The sequence below is a fragment of the Rousettus aegyptiacus genome, unplaced genomic scaffold (genome assembly GCF_014176215.1).
Source record: "Rousettus aegyptiacus isolate mRouAeg1 unplaced genomic scaffold, mRouAeg1.p scaffold_m13_p_16, whole genome shotgun sequence".
Taxonomy (NCBI): Eukaryota; Metazoa; Chordata; class Mammalia; order Chiroptera; family Pteropodidae; genus Rousettus; species Rousettus aegyptiacus.
In genome coordinates, this window is record NW_023416291.1 from 43495902 (window position 1) to 43506849 (window position 10948).

General features: G+C 42.7%; 1 non-coding gene across 1 annotated transcript; it reads right to left on the bottom strand.

The window, feature by feature from the left end:
* Positions 1-6551: 6551 nt before the first annotated feature.
* LOC118612564 lies at positions 6552-6670 on the bottom strand. The gene has a single exon (XR_004955059.1). It is a non-coding gene; the product is annotated as a 5S ribosomal RNA (ribosomal RNA).
* Positions 6671-10948: the final 4278 nt, after the last annotated feature.

A 10948-nucleotide genomic window follows, 5' to 3' on the forward strand; every position in this document is an offset into this window, starting at 1 on the left:
GTCACCGTCTCCTGAATGGGGCCCCACCCAGCTTTTTCTTTGCCTTCCCACATTTCCCTTGATCGAACGGATGCTCACGACCTCACTCCGCGAACACAGCAACAGCTTTCCAGATGGTCTCCAGGATTTGCCCGCCCGCTTCCTCTGCACGCCCCTCCTGGATTCAGTTCCTGAGAACCCCTTTTCCTATCGTCTCTCTCTGCTCAGGAACCTATGAGCTATCAGGCATGAGAACCTGCTCGGGCTCTCCAGGGTCTTTGGAATGAGGTTCCCAGGCTCAGTTAGCATTTGAGGCCCCGTCGCCTTTCCTGTCAAAGCTCCAACTCTTTCCTATACACTTCCGATCGATATGGGCACCTCATCATCCCCCGAACACTGCTGGTGTTCTCAGCTCCATGCCTCCGCTCCTCCTGCTTGCACTCAGGAGTCTTTCATTTCCTCCTCCACTCTTTCAAGCCCAGATCGAGCCTCGCTCCGCACTGGGTGCTCCCTGAGTGCCGTAGCTGCTCGGCCTCTCGCTCCTCTTGCCTCTGACCTCCTGGAGCCCCTACCTACGGTCTGCGCCGCCCATTTAAGCCTTTGTGGTAACTCACCTGGTTTATTATGGGTGGTTGTGCACCTGGGTCTTGTGCTTTTATCAAGCAATTTGTGAATTGCTTAAGGAGGAGACCGTGGCTTCACGTTGGTCTCCCGTAGTGCTTAGTAGAGGACCAGGTGACAGTGGGTGTCCATATGCCCCATTCGGTTGACTTGTAAGCCAAGTTCAGGCCTACCTTTTCTCTCAGGACAGCATTGATTGGCACCTTCTCTATGCACCCACCAAAAGTTGGCACTGACTCTGTGAGAAAACATCTTATGAACTCCTAAAACCAATGTTAGGTATCAAGTTCCTATTAATCATAAAACAATTCAATGCCCACTTATTTCAAGTAACATGAGATTCAATCAAAATCTGAAGGAGAATCAAGACAATTCTCTAGGCTTTATCAAAATGAGGTTGACATACCTGGGGAAATACTTTGTGGTTTCATCTAGAATATTGCATAATAAACCGCGAGTCCGCCAAGTCTCAGCCCTACACTAAGCGATACAACATTTCTGAGCCTCGTATTCCTTACCTGTAAAATGTAATAACATCTTACTTCTAACAGAGTGCGGGATTAACTGTGTTAGCACATGCGTTATCTGAGATATAGAAGGGGTTCAGTTCATCTTTTGTTTTCTTCCTTGCGACTGGTCCCCCAGCTGCGAACATCAAGGAAACAGAGCTCTGCACCCTCAGGAGCTGTGTGGTAGGGTCAAGGGGGATGAGTCAGTATCCAAGTCTTTTCGGAAGGGCACAAGTGTTCGCCAACCTGGAAATATTTTAATCGGTTGTAGCGCAGAGTGAGCCCTAGAGAAAATGCCCTTTCCCCAGCCCCATGTGCCTCCATCTGACTCTTTCCTCTACTTTCTGGAAATAGGTCGACCATCCCTCCACCACCGGCAGCCCAAGCGTCTGCGGTTTCTCAGGTCCCCTCTCCATCATGCTCGCCTCTCTGCCGCAGGGTGAGGGGTGAGGCTGAGGGAGCTGGCAGCCAGGGAGAGCACTTGAATACCATTTTCCACCCTGTGGCAGGAGTCCGTATCCAACTGACCAGGCCTTGAACATGAACTGACCACGTTCTGTTAAATCATGGCTTACTCGTGGAGCTACCCCAGGGAGAAAAATTAGAGTTGATAGGGGCAGTTTAGTGATTATAGGGGGAAAATGGAGGTGAAAACCCATGACTTTTTCAACTCGGGGCAGCAAAGTGTCCTCCTGGGGACACCTGGACCTGCTGTGGTAGCCCTCTTGTGGGGAGCTTTGTAAAATGGCTTTCCCTGCTCCACTCGGCAAAAAGGGGGGAACGGCACAAACCATGTATGAGCCCTTCACGCGGGTGCCCCTGGCATCTCACGGATTTCCTTCTTTCTGGGAGAAAGATGGCATTTCAGACTCGACAGCTTCTCTCTCAAGCTGTGCGCTTGCTTTGATAGCTGATAACAGCAGTGCTCCCTCAAGGTTCGGTCATGAGCAGCAAGGACTGCTCGATATAAATCAGGGTGAGTTGGGGGAGAGGGGTGGGCTGGGGGCACTGTGCGACCTACTCTCTACCCAAAACCCACTGCTGGGAGAATCGGGGCAGAGCAGGCCCCTGTGGAGGAAGGAAGCCAAGGGGTCCACGTTATAAAGCGCAGGATGAGTGTCAGGGCTTAACCAAATCTAGTGTTTTCTCTGTCTCATCGGGACAAAAAGCACGACTGCTTGGCACTCTGTAAAACCGGGCCCCTCGGCTGCTGCCCACTTCTGCTCTCGAGACCACACGTGAAGTTGTAAGTTCGTAGAAAACGATGCTCTCTTTCTTGGCTCCTATGGAAACGACTTCAGATCTCACTAGGACAACGCAGAAGCCTGTACCTCCGCACCAGGTGTGACTACGTCGCTGCCGCTGGGGAGGAGGGATGAAAGGAAGCAGAATTCAGCAACTCTTAGGCGAAACCCAAATGGTCGTAGCTGCCTAATAATGGAGCCGACTGTCCAATAAGGTGGTGAGGTTCTTCTCAAGGGTGCTGTCCAAGAGGGGCCTGGCAGGGCCATTCACGAGGGCATTCCCCACGGGGTGGGAGGTGGGGCTGCGTAGTCTCCGGCCACAGGCATTTCCTAATTCTCATCTCCTAGGGCAGGACAAACTACCCACGGAAGGTGGTGCCCGGGGACAGAGTGCACCGTACTCAGCTCCCATGCTGTCCTCAGGTCTGGCGTTCATCGGGCACGGGACTCAGTGCTGCAGGCTCCATGCACAGCTTCTCTCCTTTTGAGGGATGGGAACGCTAACGGCGTTTTCAGGGTTGCTTGTCCCACGGACCCCCATCGTGTGGTTGCTGAGAATCCAGAACCCGAGAGCAGAGGGGACACACCATGTTGATGCCAGCCTCCTGACCCTCATCCCGCTCGCGGCTTCTGCTGGAATCTGAGGGGCCTGGGGGAGATGCCCAGTCGCTCTCCCAGAGACCCGTGACCGGGGGACTACAGACCCACGCCCTGCAGAAATGGCACAGAGCAGACGTTGCCACGGCAGGTTTGGAGTCAGACAGACGTGGCAACACAGTGTTACCGGTCGCCAGCCATGGTGTGACCTCAGGCAAGTCGTACCGTCTCTGAGCCTCAGGTTCACTCGACTGTAATATATGGAAGAAAATACCCAACTCGGGGGGACTTCTGCAAATGCCTTGTATGTATCAGTAATTGTCATTAAACCGCATTCCTCTCGCTGGCCGCATCTGTGTCTGCAGGCTCTGGGATCCTGCCCGTCGCGTGAATCCCTGTCTCCCTCTGCAGCCGGCCCCTGCGCGCCTCTCCCTTCCTGCATGTTCAAGGTCATTATTCAGTGCTTCTTCCCCTCACCCTTTCTTCCATCACTGATTTTCTTCATTTTTTTTTTTATTTTTTACCAAGATGGTTTCATCAGCATACAAAAATATTGCTATTATGCTGTTTCTCTCATCTCAAAAAAAAAAGTACCTTGCGATCCTCATTTTCTTGTCAGTGACTAGCCTATATTTCTTTGCTCCCTTTTGCTACAAAGTCCTTGAAAGTGTTATCTCTACTTACTGACCTCAGTTCCCCTTTCAGCATTCTCTCCTCAGCTTACCCCGCTCAATCCTCCAGCCACACCAATGCACTGAGACTGCTTTTATCAAGGTCACTGAGGACCTCTGCAGTGTTAGGTCCATCCTCATTGAAGCCGGCCCTGAAGCAGCTCCAACCCAGTTGACGATGCCCTCTCTTTTATGCCTTTTCTGTACTTGACTCTCAGGACACCACTGTTTCCTGATTTCCCGTCTGCCTTACCGGCCACACCTCAGGCTCCTTCCTTGGTCCCTTTTCCTTACCTCTGCTCATGAATGACAGAAGGTCACGGGGCTCAGTCCTTGGGCCTCCTTGCCCCTTCCTGCTCTCATCTCTTGTGGCCTACAATCTCATGGGTTTAATATCTATATTGTAATGGCTTTCAAGTTTTTATACTCATTCCAGAACTCTCCCATCAACTAGCATCTCGCTAACAGACTAATATTATCCAAGTTCTACTGGGATATCTGATGGAAATGTAAAAGGATCAAGTGCGAAACTAAATCCTTATCTTCCCTCCCTAATAGGTACTTATCAACCTTTTCTTCAGCTCGGTGAATGCCAACTCCATCCATTAATTTAGTCAGGCCCAAACCCGGGGTCATCCTTGACTCCATTCTCTCGCATCCTATATCCAAACCATCAGGAAATACCATGTGTTTTGCCTTTAAAAATATTTCTAGAATCTGGCCACTTGTCACCACTCGTATGGGTACTGTCCCTGGTCTGACCCACCATCGCCTTTCACTTAGGTTACTGCCATAGGCCCCCAGGTGGTCTCCTAGTTTTCACTATTGCCCCTTTCTATCTAGTCTTAACAAAGCAACAGATTAACTCAAAATCAAATCAGGCCGCGTCACTGTCCTCCTCCAGCGGTTTCCCATTCTAGGAGAAGTAAACCGAAAACCCGCAATATTTGAGTCGTCCGTGAGCCGGATCCCTGTTGGCATGCTCGTATCATTTCTTACCACCTTCTCCCTCCTCTCGCTAACGCCAATCACATTACCTTCTTGCCATTCCCCAAGTCTTCCCGGCACCTTTCTGCTCCAAGACCCTTGCACTGGCTCCGCCTGGTCCAAATGTGGACACGTCTAAGGCTCGCAGTTCTTTTTAGTCTTTGCTTGAATGTTTCTTCTCCACGAGACCACCCCCCGCCCAACCACCTTATCTACAATTGCAGCACTCTGTCCTCATGCAGCGGTTTCAACCACCCCCTCACTCATGTCTACCTTTTTATTTTGCTACACCGTTCACTTCTTTCTAAGACACCATATAACTTACCTATTTTTCTATCCAGTGTTTAAAGTCTGCCTTTCTCCCCTCTTTCCCTTTTGGTTACAGATATATTACAAAAACATAAAATTGTTTACTTTGTGCCTGGCACAAAGCAAGCAATTAGAAAATCTCCTCTGAGTGCAAGAATTAATTATTATCGAACGATTTCTATTCCCTGCACAGTAACATATTTAGAGACGAAACTGGCACATAGAACTACAGGCAAGAGTCCATTTCCTCAAAGGTCGTTGTACGCGGCCAGGATAAATCAGGGAGTCAACGCCGTTGTGTGACCGGCAAGCCTAAGAGGTCTGCTGCACAAGCCGATATATTGGCAGGACCCAGGTCATCTTGCTGGTCAAGATGGCTTCTCGATCAATCAACCTATGTAGCAACTGCACCGCTCCCTATGTGAAGACAGGACACATCAACACAAGGTCCCTTCCCAAGAGGCAACACTTAGCCACGTAAAACAATGAACAGACAATGTCAGGAAATACATCATGCGGTGCTAAATTGGGTATTTATTGAGTCTAAGTGCTGCTAAAGCTCAGAAAACGGAGAAATCAATGTGCACTGAAGCTTTGCACTGAGCTCTAGGTCATCACCGCCCCCCGCCTCCATGTTTTTTGAGGGCAGGGGCTAGGTCATCTGTTTATTTTCTTTCTATTTCTTTTTCTTTCTTCCTTGCTTGTCAACTTGCTTGCCTCCCTTCTTTCTTCTGCTTCTCTTCCGCAGACCTAGCCCAGTGATGTGCCCATGATATTTAAAACAAATCCTTTCTATGTATATTTTCCTAACATCTTTCAAAAAATGATTTAGAGTGGCTTACAGGGATAGACAATAAATAAATATGCACGCTCATAAAGAAGGTGGCAAAAAAAAAAAAAAAAACGGGAGACATAAAGTGGACTGAGGAATGAAGAAAATACTATGGTAAAATGCAAAGCCATAAAGGGTTACACCTTTGCAACAGACGAATCACAAATTTGGCTCCGCGCTTTCAAAGGGACTATTCGAAAAAGGAAAAGCTGACCAATTATGCAGTTCACACTGTTCTTATGACAAAAACAGACCAATTGTTCAGCAGATACTAAACTACCCCAGATACTTAAGCCTTGTGCATATTTCTCCCTAGAGTCCTCATGGAGGAGACGTGTTATAATGTACGGAACAGTATCCTCAACTCAAAGAGTTTCTTAGCAGAGACTCAACTGTAAGTTTCACAGGATTGTTTATTACATGTGTGTTTTCAGCAGTCTGGGAGTATTCCCATTTTCCTAAACTAGAGGGTTGTGGGACAACCCAATAATTAACAAGTGGCCTGGATTGATAAACTTAACAAGGTATAAGGGAGGAGGACTAATTTAAGAAGGGAGATCCTTTTGGAACTTTATAGGCTGTAAACACTAACCCCACACACATGCACACACACAAACACACACACACAGTCTTTGACCAAGCTGGAAATATCGCCTCTTGCACAGACTACATTTTATACTTAATGGCTTTAGCATTTTTAAAATTTTTAAATTATTTTTTAGGTGAGGCAATCCTTGGTTGACCTCACAGATTAGATTGCAAGGATCTTGTCAGCTTACACTTCTTTATTTTTTATTTTTTACGCCTACAGCATCTGGTCTTCCTAGGTGGTCTCCCATCCAAGTACTAACCAGGCCCGACCCTGCTTAGTTTCCGAGATCAGATGGAATCGGGCTTGTTCAGGGTGGCATGGCCGTAGACTATACTTAACGGTTTTATAGTGATGTCTGTATTTCACTGATTTCTGTTGCTAGATTTTAAGTTCATCAAGGCCAAGTACAAAATGGCATCTTGTGAATCTTTGTACCATCATAGCATCAGGTACCATGTTATGCTCTAAATAAATATTTTTTCATTTAACAGATATTTATTGCTTTCTACTAGGTGCTAGGTTTTTTGAAAATAATGAACAAAATAGGCAAAATTTCTTTCTCTCAGTAAGATTTGAGGACAAAGATTGATATAATACAGATAACTTCAATAAATAAATAAATTATAAATAAGTAAAAATAAGGTAAAATTTGCTATGGAAAAATAACAATAGAGTAGGACAAGAGGAATTTGGAGTGTGTGCGTGTGCGTGCATTGGGGTGCGTGCATTGGGTGTGTTTATGAGTGAGTGTGTGAGTGTGTGTGTGTGTGTGTGTGTGTGTGTGTGTGGAGATGCCATTGGTAGTTGGTGGTACTAACTAGCGCAGTCAGGGCAGACCTCACTGAGAAAATGAAACTTACACAGAGTTAAAGAAGATAAGGAAGGTGGCAAGTAGATATTTGGGGAAAGAACATTTTAGGCCGAGGAAACAGTTAGGCATCTAAGACAGAATAGATGTTATATATATGTATATATAATATTATATAACATCTATATTTTATATATATATGTGTATATATATATATTCATTGAACACGACCGAATCCCCAAATAATTGTGATTTATTAGAATCATTATTAGGGATAACCATTTAGATAGAGGTATAAGGCATATAGAAAGACAAATGTGTAATAATAAAAATTCCTACATTCTTGGTAATAACAATGAGTTGTTTAGAATGTAGAACTGTAAGTTTCCGATGAAGAAGAATATTGTTATGACACTTGGCTTGGAAGGAAAATGTCGTAGTCAAAACAGGCTGCTTAAGGCTGCAATACTAAACAAACCCTGAAATCTCATTAGCTTAATGCAACAAAAGTATGTCTTCTTCACGTGCAAGGCATAGTTTCATCTCTCTGGGAGCACTTCCTTCGAGTAGCAGCTCAGGGATTGGGCTGTTTCCATCCTATGGCTCTGCCATCTGGATATGGAGCGTCCAAGATAAGCAGAGCAGGGGAAGAGAGAGCATGTGAACACTCGCACTTCTATTTTATCCTTTGCCCTTAAAGTGACTCATGTCACTTATGCTTAAGCTCATTGGCCAGAACTAGCTACGTGCCCTGACCTAACTGCAAGGGTGCTGAGAAATACAGTCTGTCTGCAGGCTCGGGAAAAGGAAAATGAAAGGGACAGCATTGTCTCCGACATGGAGAGTAGTCAGAATGTATTTGAGTTTGTGGCATTGACAGACAGGTTAACCTTGATTTAGACCATTCTGAAATGAGTCTGTATAATGACTGCAGTTCTCGGAGGGAATAAACCTGGTCAAAATCAGAATCAACAACTATACCCAGAGGGCTTAGTTAGTTCATACAGTCATTATTAGACCCAGTAATCCCTCTTCTGGGTATCAACCCCAAGATTTGAAAACATTTATCTGTAGATAGATGCACCCTAATGTTCATCGCAGCCTTATTCTAGTGGCCAGAACACGGATAAAGATGTGGTGCATCTATACGATGGAACATTAGTCATAAGAAAAGATGAGATACTGTCATTTGTGACAACATGGATAAATCTTGAGGTTATCATGCTAAGCAAAATAAGTCGGAAAAGTTGAGAACCGTATGATTTCACTTATATGTGGAATATAAAACCGAAAGCAACAAAGGAACAAGACAAATAAAAGCTCATAGACACAGGCAACGGTTTAGGGGTTACCAGAGGCAAAGGGATTGGAGGGCAGGTAGATAAGGATAAAGTCAAATGTATGGTAATGGAAGAAGTTTTGACTTTGGGTTGTGAACACACAATGTAAAATACAGATGATGTATTATGTAACTGTACACTTGAAACCTATATAATTTTATTAACCAATGTCACCCCAATAAATGTAATAATAATAAAAAAAGATCCTGGGCAAGTCAAAAAAGAGGAAAAAATATAATTAAACTCATATTCTGCAATAAAAACTATGAATACGTTACCCCTATTTATTTTTTAAAAATTACACAAAACAAACTACATATATTGTACAGGGGATTTCTGTGTGTTCTGATGTTGGAGATGTTCTAACACAGATTTTAATTTTTTATTCCTAAGGAATCATCAAAAATTTTTATCAATATGTACCCGAGAGTAAATCTCTACCCTGTAAAACTTTTTCTCCCTGTAATTTCTTCTGATATTTCTGTGATCTACTTGTTGTTGACTTCCAATGGTCTGAGCCAGTGTTTAATTATTTTTACCAAATTTCTTTTTGCTAAATTCACACATCTTTTAGTCTCTGTCCTTCATTGCTCAAAGCTTGGGAACTAAATTATAGAGTAAAATAATGTATTTGGAGTAAGTCATGCAAAGATGCACTGGACTGTTTTGTTTTTCTTTGCTTTGTTTATTACCCGCAGTTGACTGCATATTATGCGCGTGTGGTTTTCAGCTTTCCGTATTTGTATGCCCTCCGCCTGTGTCTTCTGGTCTCTACTCCTGCACAATGTACCCAACTGCATGCATCAAGGATAGAGTCTTATCAGTTTGGAGAGAATCAACTCCTTGGGGATCAGACTCACCCCTTGGATAAAAACATGGTTTTGGCCGCTGGTAGAGTTCACGATTCCTTTCCACTTGTGTTTGTTTTTAATGCTCTGGAGTAGCAAGTGGACGTTATAAAGACTCTACAACTTTGGGCTAATGAGGCACATTCTAGACTTCCTTTTAGAATAATATGGCTTTGGAAATACTAAAAAAATCATGTTAGCATTAGAAGGTTGCCTGGGCTTCAGCTTCTGGAGAATGAATCCTGGAGAGCTGAGAATGAGATAAGTAGGAAGAAACATAATCAAAGAGAATTTGGTCCCTGTATAATGAGACTATGACATAATTTCTGAAAGTAATTTAAATTTCATTCCTTTGTTGTAATCAACCTAGGAAAGATGACTTTTCTTTCTGAATTCCTTTTGATCAGTACATATTACTAGAAAGTCATCTATTTCAACAAGATTTTCTAACCAGATCACACAGATTTGAAACCTGTATCTTTTTGAGTTTCAAAAAATATTCTTAGAATTTCACACTCGACCTTGAGTGTGTTTGTGTTTAATCTCACTTTTTCTTGTTTATCATACTTGCCAGATGTTTATTGGATAGTTTTTAAATGGCTCTTGAATTTTTATTTCCAATTCCTATCGCTTTCATTTTCTAATTAATTTCTGTTCTGTCATTGTTTCCAATTTGATATTGTTTTTCCATTGATTTATGTTCCCTGATTTTTTAATTCTTAAATTTTATTTTTAAAATTTACCCTTATTATTTGGCAATTAGAATATATGACCATGTAATGCCTACTTTTAGGATCTCGCTGTAGCTTTCTTTGAGAAATGTGTCATGGTTTCTTGAAAAAAAATATCCTCTTAAGTTATATATTTTGGTATACATTTGTAAAATTAACCTGATTGCATTATGAATCATCTCTACTACCATTTATTCTAGTCAATTTGATCTAGAAAAGATTAAGAGTGCTATATTAAAATCTCCCTTTTTGCATGATTCAATTGTTCATGTATTCCAAAGTCATTTTTTAAATTTTCAGTACTATGCTATTTAAAACATAAACACTAATGACCGTTACATCTGTATTATGAAGAATGACCTCATTAAACTGTTAACTGCTTTTTTGTCTTGATTTCTCCTTCGTCTATTACTAGTCACATCTTTTCCTCATTTGTATTTACCTGATGTATCACTACACGTACTTTATTTTTAAATTTTACATGTAATTTTGTTGTAGTTATTTCTAATTTATGGCACATAGATGAGTTTTGTGTTTTATAGTGTTTTAATGCAATCGAGGAATACTTGTATTTTAAGGTGGACAATTAAACTAGTCACATTTTAAAATCTAATCTTTTTATTTGAAAATAGTTTTAGACTTACAGAAATGTTGCGAAGATAATACAGGTTCCTGTTTTCCCCATATTCAGTCTCCTCTATTATTAATATCTTACATTAAAATAGTACATTTGTCAAAATTAATGAACCAATATTGATTTATTATTGTTAACTAAAGTCCTTATTTTTACCAGATTTCTTTAGTTTTACCTCATGACTTTTTTCCTCTTCCAGATCTCATCCAGGACACCACATTACATTAAATTGTCATGTTTCCTTGA